Source organism: Schistocerca cancellata, chromosome 4 (genome assembly GCF_023864275.1).
Source record: "Schistocerca cancellata isolate TAMUIC-IGC-003103 chromosome 4, iqSchCanc2.1, whole genome shotgun sequence".
NCBI lineage: Eukaryota > Metazoa > Arthropoda > Insecta > Orthoptera > Acrididae > Schistocerca > Schistocerca cancellata.
Window position 1 is genome coordinate 798,528,424 of NC_064629.1, and position 16,374 is coordinate 798,544,797.

General features: G+C 43.7%; 1 long non-coding RNA gene and 1 other non-coding gene across 2 annotated transcripts in view; both read right to left on the minus strand.

Moving 5' to 3' along the window:
• The window catches only part of LOC126184912 (uncharacterized), a 495,668-nt gene that overhangs the window by 197,607 nt on the left and 281,687 nt on the right, over nucleotides 1-16,374 (minus strand). The window lies entirely within an intron of this gene.
• Nucleotides 12,526-12,600, minus strand: Trnas-cga (transfer RNA serine (anticodon CGA)). Its single transcript has one exon. It is a non-coding gene; the product is annotated as a tRNA-Ser (tRNA).

A 16,374-nucleotide genomic window follows, 5' to 3' on the forward strand; every position in this document is an offset into this window, starting at 1 on the left:
GCTCCCAGTGACCAACATTCCCACCTTCTATGCCTGTCTGGACTTGGCAGAGAACAGGCAACAGGCGAGCCATCCCGTGATTGCTCAGATTTATTATCAACACATTGCAGTACGTTTTCCTTTCACTAACGCGTAAAGGGCAGCTGTATGGGCAGTTCCTAAAGACGCCTTCCCGCCAGAGAGAGGAGAACCCATCATTGTCGGCCGCTCACCCTCGAGTGAAGAAAACCAGTCAAATGTTGCACATCGAAAAATGCAGTGGCATGCGGCTTTCCAGGAATTTTCAGCGGCATCAGAATCATCATAGCTTGTGTCCCAACGTCGCAGAAGCCTGAAGTCTATCAGCAGTGGCCAACACAGCTTCTAACTGTTTCCGGACACCGGCTAATTCATTGTGTCGCACATAATAAGCGCAGCATCTGTTCCTACAACGTAAAACTACACAAAATTACGATAAGTTGTAGTCTAATTCAGAAATCACAAATAATCCGCAACAAGAGATCAAATTACTCGAGTATAGCCCTATAGCCAGAGTAAATCTGAGCTACTAAAATTACGATGGACAAAAAATATAAACAAGGAAAAGAAAAATAAAAAAAACTAACGCTAAAATCTGCACTACGAAGTTAGCTGATGCGACACTAACGATCACAAAATACTCAAACTCTTAGAATAAGAAAAATGGCAGTCCTAAAGACGTAAGTAAACAGTTACTATCATTGTAACTTTAACTCTCCTGTTGGTCCCTGTCTGCATAAAACTGACACTGACACTGACACTGACACACACACACACACACACACACACACACACACACACACACACACATAATATTCCCACTCCCCCCCCCTTCCCGCTCAGAAAGAAACAGATGTCGTAACAATTCCCACCACAGCTTTCAAAATTTCTCGCGATACGCGATGCATCACGCCAAAAACTCAATTGTAAGATGGCGTAGTATTTGTATTATTGCCACAGAGAAACGTTATGCTTTTTATGTGTTGTGTGAGCAACTGAAGCCGATTAACTAACGTGAAAGCACGATAGAATACGTTAGCACCCCGTGCCCACCAAGACTGTGTCACAATACTACAACAAACTCCATTTGTAATAGCACAGACGTTTGTAATTTCGCATCTGTTAACAATAGCAACTTGTACCTTCGCAGATGACATGCTGTGCGCTGAAAAAACTCCAACAAACATAGAAATTATTCACACAAATCTGGAAACAGACAGTATACACGTAACACCGTTTTCTTTGTAAAGTATTGGAAAGTTGCTAAATTTTTCATGTTTTAGAATAAAGAAACACACTGATGATGGTAGTATTTCGCCGAAACTAGTTTGGGGAAGTAAATAAACATAAATTTTCGTTTCATGGCTGATACACAATCTTATGTTTCTTCTCAGGCGAACGGAAAAAACTAATAAACTAAACAATGTGAACGAAGCGTGTGGTATTAATGCTCCTGCCGGTGGTTGCTCTCGACTTTAGGACTTCTGTAATACTGACGGTAATGCCTTATGAACGTCGGCACTTGAAAAAGACGTTTCGTTAGCAACTTGTCACAGACGTAATAGCGTGTGCGTGTGAGAGCTTCCGCCGCACCTTGCAAGCAACAATCATTCGCGCCGTCGGGCAAACTTACGACTAAACGTGCTCCGTGTAACGCAGGTTATATAGATGATGTGTCTCTCAGGTGGGGTCGTTAAGCTCTGCGACCCTCTTGGTGCTGTTCGAGAGGCGTAGTCAATGTACTGGCAGCGGTCTTCAGCCCCCAGATCCTCACATCATCGTCAATTACACAAAGACGACACTTATTACACAGTGCCCTACTCGAGACTTCTACACCTAAACATGTGATGTACAAAACGCCATGTTGTTGACAGATGAAAATTGCTTTCACCACTCCGTTAAGTTGCGGCACGAATTCATTGCGCCTTCATCACTATCAGCTAGGAAAGGCCACAATGTAGTCACTGCACTTTCTTTTTCTTCTTTTTTTTATGGGCGGTAACTTGTGCTTGAGTCGTGAGACAAAATTAAAAAGGCGTTACTCTATTCTCTTTAGGAATCCTATCAGTAGGCTCGAAATATAAATCTCTAACCGTTTAACCTACAACTGGAACTTTTCAATGTCCTCGGCTGTTTCAGCAAATAAAAAATCTCGGGATAAAAGTTCAGAAATATGAAAGACAAAAGGACACTTTACAATGAAATACTTTAGTTTCTTGGTTTCTACAGAGACAGTATGATATGTTCCCGCTTTAATAAACCGCACCAAGTCTGCTTCTCCTTTCATCAGAGTATCTGACTCGGTGTTGAGGATCGCTGTTGGAAGTCTTTGTTTTGATTCGCCATCTTAGCTTCAGTTCTGAGTCGTAATCTAAGCAGTAGACACAAACTTTCTTTTTCCTTTTTTTACTTTAATATCGACGTTGGGGTACACCAAAAGAAGACATGCAAAACTGACGAAGATGTCTTAAAAACGCAGCCTAAGTGGAAAAGTGTTACCTTCATTCATCAAATTGTCGGTGGTACCAGTTACTATCAAACAGATTTATTAAGTTTAACAAACAGATACAATAAAAAATCCAGCATGCATTGTCTCAGTGCTGATACAGTTTTCCAGCATTTCCAAAAACACAATAACGATTGAATAAACTTAGTAAAAAACGGTCCCGATTGCACAGACATTTATTGAAAATATGATCGGTTTCGGCCTCTAGTAGTAGGCCATCTTCAAATAATGCACCATCCGGCTAACGATGACACTTTTGAACAGCTGTGTTTACCCTAGCAGTTTTGCGACTGTGGTCAGCACAGCCATTCCAGGAGTCATCATCTTTAGCCTGATGGTGCATTATCTGAAGATGATCTACTACGAGAGTCAGAAACCAGTCATATTTTTAATAAATGACTGTTCCGAGATTGATTTTTACTAATATTACTTAACCAACAGATCGCTGTTTTCCAATAATGTTATCTAACGACTGACTTGACTAAAATGGAAAACTGTGAACAAATATTTGGAAAAACCAATTAGCCCGTAAATGCCGGAATTTGTCCAAGAACACTCCAGACAAATATGAGGAAGGCTCCCTAGAGAAAATTCAACAAAATTCAACAACGGTTAACTTTTACCGTATCTTCCGTAAGACCTAAGGCGACGAATTTAACGTTTAAACTTAAAGCTAGCATACTTTCAAAACATATTTTCTAGAGGGGACATTTCCGAGCAACTGACTGGTTACCTAACATGTTGCAATTCACAAATAAGTACACGCGTCCAACAACGTGTTAGCAAAGAGCTGAGGCAACAGTGTTACAGAAACCAGTCAAATTTTTTTTAAGGGCCGAAGACTATAGCCAATGAATTAAAATAAGAATGTTCCCTTATCGTATAAAATGTAGCTACATTTAGCAGCGTAATAGAATAAAGGCTGATGTTATTCACTTTCGTTTTAGTGAGAGTTCCAAGGAGTTTGTTTTTGCGTATTGTTTAGTGTACGTTTATACGAGGGTTGCTGGAAAGGTAAGGAGTTATAATTTCGTAGTAGTTGCGCACTAAGGCAAATTACTTTCAGATTCTCTCCCACAGCCACAGTAACGAAGATTTAATATCTGTTAGGCAGCAATACGCCGTCTGAGGTTCGTACTGCAAAACAGCTCTCCAGAAGGTGAATACGTGAGCCAAGCGTTTCGTGAAGTCGTCGGGATACGATCAGTTGACATTTAAAGCGGTACTCTTTGAGACCAGCTAGGGGAGCTTGTCCTTCAAGCGAAGCAAAACAAAAACCGCCGTAACCTCACTTTCTTCTTTATTTCTTTGTGTTTTTTAGATTGTAGTCGCGCGCTTCTGGGCACCCACCAATTTCACCAAGTTAACAGAACATGTTAATTTGTGTTGACTGAGGACGTTTCTGCTAATAGCACATTCAGATTATGTTCTCTGCTGAGTTACCTACTTATTAATTTATAATAATAGAAAAATACCATTTCCATATAGTAGTTAAGACTCTTTCTAAGAAAAGTTCAGGATATTCCGCACTGTCTGTGTTGATGCGGTGATACCCAAAATTTGGTTTAGTGTTCCAGCGTCAGACTTTTACACGTGTAAAATCCTAGGGGGCGACATATGGCAGCACCAACAGGAATATTTCACTTGAACTGACTGCTGTTGAGTTTCATTAGTAATGCTGTTCTGTGTGTTCAAATATCTGAACATGGACAGTGATTAATGTTCCGTTTTTTTATTCGGCAAATGTGATGATTTGTGTTTTGTTTTTGGTCAGCACTTCAGATTGTCGTGCGAACTGCGTTATACAAATAATTACTGTATTTTATGCCTCGCACTGTTTTTACAGTAAATCTTCACGCGTGTCTTTGGTATGTTAAGTACAAATATATGAGTTAACAACTGGTATTAAAAGCCAGTATTTCGTATTTACATTCTGAGCTAATTAATCACAGCAAAATCATATCTGCATATCTGGAATGTCACGTCTGCCTTCATTTCGATGTCACCTCAACAACAAACGGCCATATACTGGAGAATGGCTTCTATACACTGCATGTACAACACACATACGAGTATTACAAGACTAGGCCGCTCCATTATGGCGACACAAAGCACAAAAAAATGGGTAAATGGAAAACCGTTCGGCAGGAATGAAATGAGTTTCAGTGTTGAATAACTAGAGTTAGAGAAAGCTCTTGACAATGTTGACTGGAATACTCTCTTTAAAATACTGAAGGTGGCAGGGGTAATATACAGGGAGTGAAAGGCTGTTTACAATTTGTACAGAAAGCAGATCGCAGTTATGAGAGTCGAGGGGCACGAAAGGAGAGCAGTGATTGAGAAGGGTGTGGGACAGGGTTGTAAACTATCCCCGATGTTATTCAGTCTGTATATTGACCAAGCAGTAAAGGAAACCAAAGAAAAATTTGGAGTACGAATTAAAATCTAGGGAGAAGAAATAAAAACTTTAATGTTTACCGATGACATTGTAATTCTGTCAGAGACAGTAAAGAACCTGGAATAGCAGCTGATCGGAATGAACAGTATCTTGAAAGGAGGATGTAAGATAAACATCAACAAAAGCAAAACGAGGATAATGGAATGTAGTGGAATTAAATCAGGTGATGCTAAGGGAATTGGGTTAGGAAACGAGACACTTAAAGTAGTAGATGAATTTTGCTATTTGGGGAGCAAAATAACTGACGATGATTGAAGTAGAGAGGATATAAAAAGTAGACTAGCAATGCCAAGGAAAACGTTACTGAAGAAGAGAAATTTGTAAACATTGAGTATAGATTTAAGTGTGAGGAAGTCTTTTCTGAAAGTATTTGTGTGGAGTGTAGCCATTTATGGAAGCGAAACATGGACGATCAATAGTTTAGACAAGAAGAGAATAGAAGCTTTCGAAATGTGGTGGCAGAAGAATGCCGAAGGTTCGATGGGTAGATCACGTAACTGATAAGGTTCAGAACAGAACTGGGGAGAAGAGAAATTTGTGGCACACTTCAGAAAGGCTTTTCAACAGAAAATGCTATATATGCTTTCACTGATCAAATATTAAATGCATTGAATAACCGAACATCACCCACTGGGATATTTTGTGATCTCTCAAAGGTTTTTGATTGTTTAAATCATGAAATTCTTCTAGATAAGCTTGTGGTATGAGTGGGACAGTCCACAAATGGTTTAATTCATTCTTAACTGGAAGAATGCAGAAGGTTGAAATTAACAGTACAGATAGTCTGCAAAAATCAGCAGAGTCGTCTAACTGGGGAGGTATCAAGAATGGTGTCCCACAGGGTTCAGCCTTGGGTCCCTTATAGCTCTTAATGTACATTAACGACTTGCCACTCTATATCCATGAAGATGCAAAGCTAGTTCTTTATGCTGATGATACAAGTATAGTAATCACACCCAACAAGCAAGAATCAGCTGAGGAAATTGTAAATAATGTCTTTCAGAAAATTATTAAGTGGTTCTCTGCAAATGGACTCTCACAAAATTTTGAGAAAAAACAGTTTATACAATTCTGTACAGTAAATGGCATAACACCATTGATAAATATAGACTATGAACAAAAGTCTGTTGCTAAGGCAGAATACTCAAAATAGCTGGGTGTGTGCATTGATGAGAAATTGAATTGGAAAAAAACACACCGATGATCTGCTGAAACGGTTAGGTTCAGCTACTTGTGCTCTTATGGTTATTGCAAATTTTGGTGATAAATATATCAGTAAATTAGCCTACTGTGCCTATTTTCATTCACTGCTTTCATATGGCATCATATTTTGGGGCAATTTGTCATTAAGAGAGAAACTATTCATTGCACAAAAGCGTGTAATCAGAATAACAGCTGGAGTCCACCCAAGATCACCTAGCAGACATTTATTTAAAGAACACGGGATATTCGCAGTACCTTTGCAATACATATATTCACTTATGAAATTTGTCATTAATAACCCATCCCAATTCAAAAGTAACAGCGAAGTGCATAGCTACAACACTAGAAGAAAGGATGATCTTCACTATTCTGGATTCGATCTCACTTTGGCACAGAAAGGGATGAATTATGCTTCCACAAAAATCTTTGGTCATATGCCAAACAGTATTAAAAGTCTGACAGATAGCCAACCAACATTTAAAAACAAATTAAAAGAATTTCTGAATGACAACTCCTTCTACTCAATAGTTGAATTCTTAGATATAAAGTAGTAACTAAAAAAAAAGAAAAAAGAAAAAAGCAAAAAAATAAAAAATTTATTTTTTGTAGAGAAAACTTACGTTAAAAAGGCACGTTTGACATCATTACGAAACGTTGTATTCATGATCTATGGAACAAGGATTAATGTATGTATGTATGTATGTACTTGAGTAGAAGAAGTGATCGTTTGGTAGGACACGTTCTGAGGCATCAAGGGATCACCAATTTAGCATTGGAGGGAAGCGTGGCGGGTAAAAATCGTAGAGGGAGACCAAAAGATGAATACACTAAGCAAATTCAGAAGGATGTAGGTTACAGTAGTTATCGGAGATGAAGAGACTTGTACAGGATAGAGTGGCATGGAGAGCTGCATCAAACCAGTTTTTGGACTGAAGACCACAACAGCAACAGCAAGAACAACAACAACAACAACAACAACAACCACCACCAGAGGCATTTCTTTAAGAAAGACACTGGAAATGCAAACTTTGTAAGACCAGTGAATACAGGGTGTTACAAAAAGGTACGGCCAAACTTTCAGGAAACATTCCTCACACACAAATAAAGAAAAGATGTTATGTGGACATGTATCCGGAAACGCTTAATTTCCATGTTAGAGCTCATTTTAGTTTGTTCTTCCACCTACGCTCAATGGAGCACGTTATCATGATTTCATACGGGATACTCTACCTGTGCTGCTAGAACATGTGCCTTTACAAGTACGAAACAACATGTGGTTCATGCACGATGGAGCTCCTGCACATTTCAGTCGAAGTGTTCGTACGCTTCTCAACAACAGATTCGGTGACCGATGGATTGGTAGAGGCGGACCAATTCCATGGCCTCCACGCTCTCCTGACCTCAACCCTCTTGACTTTCATTTATAGGGGGCATTTGAAAGCTCTTGTTTACGCAACCCCGGTACCAAATGTAGAGACTCTTCGTGCTCGTATTGTGGACGGCTGTGATACAATACGCCATTCTCCAGGGCTGCATCAGCGCATCAGGGATTCCATGCGACGGAGGGTGGATGCATGTATCCTCGCTAACGGAGGACATTTTGAACATTTCCTGTAACAAAGTGTTTGAAGTCACGCTGGTACGTTCTGTTGCTGTGTGTTTCCATTCCATGATTAATGTGATTTGAAGAGAAGTAATAAAATGAGCTTTAACATGGAAAGTAAGCGTTTCCGGACACATGTCCACATAACATATTTTCGTTCTTTGTGTGTGAGGAATGTTTCCTGAAACTTTGGCCGTACCTTTTTGTAACACCCTGTATAAGACAGCACCATTTAAATCTGCTATGTTAGTAACACCCGATTTCTCGGCTGTTGATCTCCATGACTACTTTATTATAATACATCCAGAAAAGGTGTAATGCCTTCTTTGATGGCAGGGAGTCGAGAACGAGGAGGCAGAGAATGGGATATGTAAATTACTCTTAACTGGTAATTAGTGTCCCATTTATCGGAAGCTCTTTATAAAAATCGCATTACACATAATTAGCTACTAAACTGATCTGTACGATCATAGCACCCAGAATTGCAGTAGTACGTTGCCCTCATCTGGCACGCGAGAAAGCTGCGATTCGTCTTGGCATGGCTTCTGTGAGTACGTGGACGGGGGAAGATGGGAATAACCTGTTCATGTACAGGTCACGCAAGTCCTCCAGACTATGGAGTGGACTGTGAGCTGTTGGCTGGTGCTGTGAGACAGTATTCCTAGATGACAGGACGCAGCATGTCATTCTCAATGGAGAGAAGTCTTCCGAAGTAAGAGTGATTTCAGGTGTGCCGCGGGGGAGAGTCATAGGACCGTTGCTATTCACAATATACATAAATGACCTGGTGGATGACATCGGAAGTTCACTGAGGCTTTTTGCAGATGATGCTGTGGTGTATCGAGAGGTTGTAACAATGGAAAATTGTACTGAAATGCAGGAGGATCTGCAGCGAATTGACGCATGGTGCAGGGAATGGCAATTGAATCTCAATATAGACAAGTGTAATGTGCTGCGAATACACAGAAAGATAGATCCTTTATCATTTAGCTACAAAATAGCAGGTCAGCAACTGGAAGCGGTTAATACCATAAATTATCTGGGAGTACGCATTAGGAGTGATTTAAAATGGAATGATCATATAATGTTGATCGTCGGTAAAGCAGATGCCAGACAGATTCATTGGAAGAATCCTAAGGAAATGCAATCCGAAAGCAAAGGAAGTAGGTTACAGTACGCTTGTTCGCCCACTGCTTGAATACTGCTCAGCAGTGTGGGATCTGTACCAGATAGGGTTGATAGAAGAGATAGAGAAGATCCAACGGAGAGCAGCCCGCTTCGTTACAGGATCATTTAGTAATCGCGAAAGCGTTACGGAGATGATAGATAAACTCCAGTGGAAGACTCTGCAGGAGAGACGCTCAGTAGCTCGGTACGGGCTTTTGTCAAAGATTCGAGAACATACCTTGACCGAAGAGTCAAGCAGTATATTGCTCCCTCCTACGTATATCTCGCAAAGAGACCATGAGGATAAAATCAGAGAGATTAGAGCCCACACAGAGGCATACCGACAATCCTTCTATCCACGAACAATACGAGACTGGAATAGAAGGGAGAACCGATAGAGGTACTCAAGGTACCCTCCGCCACACACCGTCAGGTGGCTTGCGGAGTATGGATGTAAATGTAGATGTAGATGTGTTGGATAGAGTTCGTATTTCGCGAATAATGGCGTCAATATGCCATCTTCTGCACTTTTCTATTTTGCTCATCGACACACTGTAATTAAAGTATGCACAGATATCGCTTTCATGAATGGTTTTTGTATTGTTTCTTGGGATGTTGTCGACAAAACTATTATTACAGTACACACGATGAATACTACGATAAATACAGACTAGTGTTATGGATAGATACATTTCCCATCAGGGTAGCAGCATAAGCTAGCTCCAAACCTTGGATACAGATTTATCTGTAGCCTGAAAGGGGTTAAGGGAAGGGAGGAGGTTGAGAATTTTTTTAAAATTCGAGCGTAGCGTGACACTCGCGAATGCTTTCACGGCACGTGGGATACAATGTGTTTTTCCTGACGTCACGTGAACTTTTTTTGGTCGTTAGTACGCCAAGTTAGAGCATGAGCGTGGGAGAGGGCTGAGGCAATGAGAATACACACAAGGCAGCGACAAGCCACACGTTCTGTAGCTACTGCACTGAGTGGCTAAGAAGCCTGAATATTTAACAAGTTACTGACAAGGGAACCTCCCCATCGCACCCCCCTCAGATTTAGTTATAAGTTGGCACAGTGGATAGACCTTGAAAAACTGAACACAGATCAATCGAGAAAACAGGAAGAAGTTGTGTGGAACTATGAAAATAATAAGCAAAATATACAAAGTGAGTAGTCCATGTGTAAGATAAGTAACAACAAGGATAATCTGAGATCGGGAGCGCCGTGGTCCCGTGGTTAGCGTGAGCAGCTGCGGAACGAGAGGTCCTTGGTTCAAACCTTCCTTAAAGTGAAGAATTTTAATTTTTTATTTTCAGACAATTATTATCTGTCCGTCCGTCCGTCCGATGCGAGGTAACTGCGCCGTAGTATGGGGACGCTACACTTTAACAAACATCGAAACACTCGACGTCAGTCGACTACAGCGCACGGAAGAGAGAGTATTCCTGCTAACGAGGCTCCCTGGCTGGCAGTTCACTGTTCGCTACTTTGGACGAGAGTGCATTAAATACGTGAGATGTATTTCGTGGGCAATATGTTTTCGGTTCCCATTGGAGAGGCACGTCCTTTCATCTACTAATCACACGGTTTTGCGGTGCGGTCGCAAAACACAGACACTAAACTTTTTACAGTGAACAGAGACATCAATGAACGAACGGACAGATCATAACTTTGCGAAAATAAAAAAAGTAAACTTTTCACTCGAAGAAAGACTTGAACCAAGGACCTCTTGCTCCGCAGCTGCTCACGCTAACCACGGGACCATGGCGCTCCTGACCTCAGATTATACTTGATGTTACATATCTTGCACATGGACTACTCAGTTTGTATACACTCCTGGAAATGGAAAAAAGAACACATTGCCACCGGTGTGTCAGACCCACCATACTTGCTCCGGACACTGCGAGAGGGCTGTACAAGCAATGATCACACGCACGGCACAGCGGACACACCAGGAACCGCGGTGTTGGCCGTCGAATGGCGCTAGCTGCGCAGCATTTGTGCACCGCCGCCGTCAGTGTCAGCCAGTTTGCCGTGGCATACGGAGCTCCATCGCAGTCTTTAACACTGGTAGCATGCCGTGACAGCGTGGACGTGAACCGTATGTGCAGTTGACGGACTTTGAGCGAGGGCATATAGTGGGCATGCGGGAGGCCGGGTGGACATACCGCCGAATTGCTCAACACGTGGGGCGTGAGGTCTCCACAGTACATCGATGTTGTCGCCAGTGGTCGGCGGAAGGTGCACGTGCCCGTCGACCTGGGACCGGACCGCAGCGACGCACGGATGCACGCCAAGACCGTAGGATCCTACGCAGTGCCGTAGGGGACCGCACCGCCACTTCCCAGCAAATTAGGGACACTGTTGCTCCTGGGGTATCGGCGAGGACCATTCGCAACCGTCTCCATGAAGCTGGGCTACGGTCCCGCACACCGTTAGGCCGTCTTCCGCTCACGCCCCAACATCGTGCAGCCCGCCTCCAGTGGTGTCGCGACAGGCGTGAATGGAGGGACGAATGGAGACGTGTCGTCTTCAGCGATGAGAAACGCTTCTGCCTTGGTGCCAATGATGGTCGTATGCGTGTTTGGCGCCGTGCAGGTGAGCGCCACAATCAGGACTGCATACGACCGAGGCACACAGGGCCAACACCCGGCATCATGGTGTGGGGAGCGATCTCCTACACTGGCCGTACACCACTGGTGATCGTCGAGGGGACACTGAATAGTGCACGGTACATCCAAACCGTCATCGAACCCATCGTTCTAGCATTCCTAGACCGGCAAGGGAACTTGCTGTTCCAACAGGACAATGCACGTCCGCATGTATCCCGTGCCACCCAACGTGCTCTAGAAGGTTTAAGTCAACTACCCTGGCCAGCAAGATCTCCGGATCTGTCCCCCATTGAGCATGTTTGGGACTGGATGAAGCGTCGTCTCACGCGGTCTGCACGTCTAGCACGAACGCTGGTCCAACTGAGGCGCCAGGTGGAAATGGCATGGCAAGCCGTTCCACAGGACTACATCCAGCATCTCTACGATCGTCTCCATGGGAGAATAGCAGCCTGCATTGCTGCGAAAGGTGGATATACACTGTACTAATGCCGACATTGTGCATGCTCTGTTGCCTGTGTCTATGTGCCTGTGGTTCTGTCAGTGTGATCATGTGATGTATCTGACCCCAGGAATGTGTCAATAAAGTTTCCCTTTCCTGGGACAATGAATTCACGGTGTTCTTATTTCAATTTCCAGGAGTGTATTTTACTTATTTTTTTCATAGTTCCACACAACTTCTTCCTGTTTTCTCGATTGATCTGTGTTCAGTTTTTCAAGGCCTATCCACTGTGCCAACTTATAACTAAATCTGAGGGGGGTGCGATGGGGAGGTTCCCTTGTGAGTTGCATGCACCCGTCAGATTGGGGAGTCCATCCCGGATCTTCGTCGAGAGGAGGAGGTGGTATGTCCACAGAGACCTGGACGCCTCGTGATATCGGCAATTTCGAGTTTATCAGGCGAAATCTAGAATTTGAGAACAGCTTAGCTGGTGAAACTCCCTGGCAGATTAAAACTGTGTGCCGGACCGAGACTCGAACTCGGGACCTTTGCCTTTCGCGGGCAAGCGCTCTACCAACTGAGCTACCCAAGCACGACTCACGACCCGACCCGAAATCGTTGCAGCACAAACCAGCAGCCGTGCGTCCTCTAATGTGCGCATTGCTGTTCCTCTTTACCTCTTCACTGACTGTTTTAAAACTGTGGGCAATGAATTTGTAATTAAATACTAATTTAATTGCCTATTCAAATTCACTTATTTACATATTGATTACAAACTAGTCTAGGGAAGTTAGTTATAAATATGTAATTTAGTCTCGTTAGTACGCGTCAAGTTGCGTGGTAACGAATCAAAATGTTCGCTTCACTACGGCAGGGACCAGTCGTGTCAGTGGTCTGAATATTTACCTTGGCTAGCGGGTTAAAGCCACGTTGGCTGACCGTTATGAAAAAGTTTTTTTCAGTAACACAGCGGTGCACAGAGTTGCTCCAGCAGTTATCGTAGCGAAGTCTGATCGTGTGCATCGCTAGGATCTGGAGGCTGTGGACTGCTGCACGGACGTGTTTTCGCGACACCGCACTCTTAAGAAGACAAAAAATGTTTACTTCATTAAACACTCAATTCCTCAGAAAATGCAGTAGCGTAAGGGAACACAAAAAAGAAATGGCTCTGAGCACTATGGGACTCAACATCTGAGGTCATGTTAGAACTACTTGAACCTAACTAACCTAAGGACATCACACACTTCCATGCCCGAGGCAGGATTCGAATCTGCGACCGTAGCAGTCACGCGGTTCCGGACTGAAGTGCCTAGAACCGCACGGCCACCGCGGCCGGCAAGGGAACACACATTGCTCCCTAGAGAGGATACAGCACAAAGGCAGTCATAAAGTGTTAATTATCACTTCCAAAAAATTCAGCTGTACATGAAATTTGATGTCAGTGTTAACCCTTCTCTACATGTTCACTATTAACTGCCACACATTATTTCCTAACGATGGATGACTTGGTTGTGTAAGTCTGCATTTTGGCAGTTCAGGAATGGTTGCACCTCGAAAATCACCTCGTTATTATCATTCTGGAATTGCCTGCGACGCAGTGGATAATTCGGGGAAAGAGGAAGTAGTCACAGGGTGATCTGTCGGAATAATACGGAGAGTGAGGCGTAATTTGATGGCCCAAAGAAGCAGCATGTGTAAATGCCCTGTGCAGAATGGGCTAGGGTGTTCTCGTGGAGCAAAACGCCTTGTTGGGCAGCTTCTAGCGATGCTTCGACAGTCTACCGAACTTCTTCACGAGATATCGGTGGAACAGGGTGGTTATAATTAAACTTTAGGTACTTGAGACAGTGTAGGCGGGAAACTATTTACCGTATGGGTGCCAAATTTGCCGCTTCTTGAAACTTTCTAAGTAGGCTTTCGTGCTAAATCTTACTTTTATAAGGGGTGATCAAAAAATTTACGTTCGAAAGCCGTACTGTCCAGAGTGGTATGCAAATGAGGTAAAATCGCAGTGAACATTGAGGCAATCATCCTATCGACGCACCAGTTTCAAGATACCCGTTTGGTAAAACTCCCGTGTCCTAATGCGTGAAGAAGTCCGTAACTGTTTGCTGCACACCCTCTTCCGACAGGACACGTCGACCCTTCATGGCCTTTTTTAAGGAATCGAAGGCGTGCTAATCGGTTGGGGAGAGATCAGGACTGTTGGGTGGGTGTTCGAGGGTCTCCCCCTTAAGTTGGCTTAACTTCTGCGTTACCAAATTTGCGATATGGGGACGTGCGTCATCAAGAGGCAGCAAAGGACTTTGCGCACCGTCCCACAACGGTGGTTTCCGAGAGACATGCTGCCCCACACACACTTTTCATTCTCCGATGGATGTCTACCGGTTTTTGTCCTTCGGCAACCAAGAAAAGAATAACAACATGTTGGTCCTGTTTGGACGCATTTAGTAATAACGTTACCATAGTTCACGTTTAGGCATTTGTCGCACACATGTCAGAAAGACGCGAATGCCCCACTAATGCCTTGCCTACATGTCGGTGCATCTGAGTCGCGAGCCGGCCATGGTGGCCGAGCGGTTCTAGGCGCTTCAGTCCGGAGCCGCGCGAATGCTACGGTCGCAGGTTCGAATCCTGCCTCGGGCATGGATGTGTGTGATGTCCTTAGGTTAGTTAGGTTTAAGAAGTTCTAAGTTCTAGGGGACTGATGACCACAGATGTTAAGTCCCATAGTGCTCAGAGCCATTTGAACCATTTTTCGGAGTCGCGTTGCGTTACATACACGCTACAGCAACGCCCACAAATTTTTTGATCGCCCGTTATATTCCCATAGCGCTCTCCCCTGGGTCAAACGGGCCTGTCAACATTCGAGCTGCCTTATTTTGTACACGTGGATATCCACAGTTGCATCTTCTTGGTACGGGTCCCATACATCTGAGGCATGTTGTATGATGAATCACACGAGTGTTTCGTAAGCACTATTGTTTGTAGGCTGACAGATTTTTTCCAGATTCTACCACTGTACCGAAGCCTCCCACCTGGGTCGCGTCGAGGAGTGGGTTACTACAAATCGAGCGCACGCTAGTACTGGAGTAGAACGACGAACGAAATCGGCCATGTTCTGTTCAAAGGAACCACACTGGCGTTTGTCTTACGCGATTTAGGGAAACCACGGGAAATGTTAATTCGGAGTGCTGGGCGGAAATGTGGGCTACCGTCCTTCCGCAAGTTCGTGCAGCGTGTTAGCTACTGCGTCACCTTTCTCGGTATGTGTTATTGCAACCTAAAGGCGTCCTTTCACGGGACGTGAAAGCGTTCGTGACGAAGAACTGACCGTATTTAGTAAAGTCACAGTGTAGAATTTTACGTTCCACTTCATTGTGCAGCCTGAAAGTCAATTCGGCGTCGGAAACGCCATATTGGTTTACTTACTCCGTGTTTGTGACTTCTACGAGGACGAGCTGAAATGTAATGCCTCCAAACTTCTTATTCTGTTCTCAAGATCGGCTGAGGTATTAAAAGTCATGCGTCGACTTTCCCAAACGTCCTGCCGCTAGGGGGCTCCTAACTATTGCATGAAATATGGCGATGCGCAACTTAACTACATCGGTGTACTGCGAGGCCTTCAGAAAACAGAAAGCACGAATTCTAAGAGTTCGTCAACACGTGGAGCACCTTTCCATTCAGCATAACAACGCCAGGCACACACGAGCGCTGCAACATCTCCAACACTCCGACGCCTTGGATTCACTATCAACAATCGTCCTTCATACAGTCGCGGCTTGTCTGCCCGATTTTCATCTGTTTCCAAAACTTAAAGTACACCTTCGAGGACTTCACTTTGATAGTGATGAAGCGGTGCAAGCAGAGGTGAGGTTTTGGCTCCGTCAACAAAGACAAACATTCCTCAGTGACAGTGTCAATAAATTGGTGTTCGTTGCCAGGGTGACCATGTTGAGAAATAAATATGTAGACATGAAGAATAAAGCTATAGAATGTTAATAACATTTATTTTATTTAAAATTGTTTTGTTGTTTTCACACAAAAATTCGGAGGCATTGCTTTTTAGCACCCCATCGTATGCTATAACGTATGTGCTATGAATATAAGCTGTTTCGAAACAGTGCCGCGCGGGGTAGTAGCGTGGTCTAATGGCGCCTTGTCACGGTTCGCGCGGCTTCCCCCGTCGGAGGTTCGACTCCTGACTCTGAGCACTATGGGACGTTACTTCTGAGGTCATCAGTCCCCTAGAACTTAGAACTACTTAAATCTAACTAACCTAAGGACATCACACACATCCATGCCCGAGGCAGGATTCGAATCTGCGACCGTAGCGGACGTGCGGTTCCAGACTGTAGCGCCTACAA